Source organism: Brassica oleracea, chromosome C2, assembly GCF_000695525.1.
Source record: "Brassica oleracea var. oleracea cultivar TO1000 chromosome C2, BOL, whole genome shotgun sequence".
NCBI classification, from domain to species: domain Eukaryota; kingdom Viridiplantae; phylum Streptophyta; class Magnoliopsida; order Brassicales; family Brassicaceae; genus Brassica; species Brassica oleracea.
In genome coordinates this window covers 8,937,821-8,940,342 of record NC_027749.1, presented here as the reverse complement: position 1 = coordinate 8,940,342, position 2,522 = coordinate 8,937,821, and positions in this window count along the sequence as shown.

Below are 2,522 nucleotides of genomic sequence, written 5' to 3'. Positions count from 1 at the left end.
AGTGGACATGCATCTTTGGTCTGAAGCAACATTTACATCACAAAAAGTAAATGTGTCTGAATCAGCATTTATGTCATTGTGATTAGTAGATATCTATGCTACAAATATTATGCCTTTTATTCATTACAATTTCGTATGATGGAAACGAATGCTTTAAACTAGCTTAGTTACAGTTGACCAAAAAAGAAAAAAAATATTAAGAAACCAAATCTAACAGTAAATTATCTGAATAGAAACGTTCAAAACAATAATATAAGCCAGAAAACCGATTCTCATTCGGTTCAGATAGTAAAATAGGAACCAGAAGATACCCAGAAAAAATATGGTTCTCATTCGATTCTGGTTTCGGATAGTTCTGGTAATTCATGTTAAATATCGAGTATTTTTTTATAAAAATGTCAAATAATTAGAATGATTCAGATAAAAATTTCGAATATCGAATATTTTGGATTACTTTGGATATTTTGGATAAAAATATCCGGATACTTTCGAGTAGTTTGGATACCTTATAATAATTTAGTTTTTCAAATATTTTTAGATACTTTTAATAAATTTTTAAATTATAAATATATATTTAGTTATGTTATAACTTATATGTATACATAATTAATATTTTTATATATTCGATATCCGTTCGGTTCTCAGTTCGGTTATTTTAGATATATAAATATTAGGATTCGTTCGAATATTTGACGGTTGCATCCGGTTCCGATTTCGATTCGATTCTGATTTGGTTCTTCGGTTCTGTTTTTTTCGTCCATGCCTACCTCTAGCCATGACATAAGCATATCTATAACTGATTCACCTCTTCATTTGCTTTCTCTTGAATTCACGCATGTTTCTTCTGATTTTGAAATTACTGGAGCAGAAGCTGAATCAACAACTTTTTCTTGCTCCATCATATTCAATATGTCTGAAGGCTTTGTTCTGCGATGTTTATGGTTTAAGCCTACAAATAAGCCTACTGGTAAGTGACCTCGATACATCATCTCGGTTTTCTTTAAACAAAACCGTTTATTCAGTCATGCAAATATATTAGTTAGTCACATATACTAAACTTATTTTCCGAATTTGCCAGAGTAAAAAGTCAAATGCAAACTAATTCTTACAAAATCAGAAAACGTCTAGAATAATATTCAACTTATAAAAGGCTACAATTTGGTTGAATTTACAGAAGATATGGGAAGTTTAACAACATAAGGAGAAAAAACAAATTACACCAAACCATTTTTGTTTCCTAATACATAATACTATTTTAAAAACATGTTGGACATATTTATTATTAAAAACTCATATTTTATAACAAAACAGTGAAAGACATTAATGAAAACTATGGGAATTTAAAATTTACATGGAGCAAAACATCTTAAATACAAATTGAACAAAACAAATAAAATTATAAAGAAAGCAAAGTACAAAAAATTCATAACACATACTCCACGCGTAAAGAATTATAATTTAATAGAATCTCAATTATAATATTTAATTCTATCATATTAATATTATATTCTATTTAATTATAGTATTTCATATACGGGAAATAATTAAAAATAATAAAACTGGGGAAATTTAATAATGTTTGTCAAAATATAGTATCTCATATACTGGAAAGAATAAAAAACAGAGAAAGTTTAATAATTTTTGTGAAAAAATAAAATATTTTAATCATAAAACAACTAAATTAATCTATATTTATACTATTTTGAATGTACAATTTGATATTAGAAACAACTAATTTTGAAATAAAAATATTTTATAATCATTTTAAATTTATTTTAACTTATAAAGTCACACACACTATGTATATATTTAACTAGAAATGATATATTAGTTAAAAATGCAATAAATTTTCTGAAAACTAAATTAAAATATTGTGAAAATTATGTGAGAGACAATCACTAAATATTTAACTGCTAGGCAAATTTAAATTGAATAATATACAATACTACTTCTTATGTTTCCAAATGATATATGTTTTAGTTTTTCACACACAGTAATAAAATATATTAAATTCCTATTAAATATATTTTTGTGATTTTTTTTTTCTCGGGTGATTTATTAAACAAGAACAAAAAATACAAGGAAAGGTCCAAAAAAGACAAACATAAAAGCTAAGGGCCAAAACACGAAGACCCAACTAGATAAAAAAGCCCAAGAGGCCCACAAACATTACAACTTGCAGCCAGCAAGAGGAACCGTCGAGGAAGGGATGAAGAGTCACCCACCACGTGTTCAATCGACACACGATTTGAGAACACGCGTCAAGGAAAACAGCCACCGTCTCCCCCCGGTGCCAGAGAGAGGCGTACAACGACGGAACTCCACAACCAGTAGAAACGAGCCGGGAAAGAAGCCACTCAAACAGAGCAACACTCACCAAGATCTGAGTCGTTAGCCTAGACTGACGAATCAAACGTTCCGTAAAAGAAATTAACCATCTTCAATCGAGCCTATCAACTTCAATTATCAATCAAAGGATTAGCCCAAGAGTCGGTTGAAACGAAGAACAACGCGAAACGTCG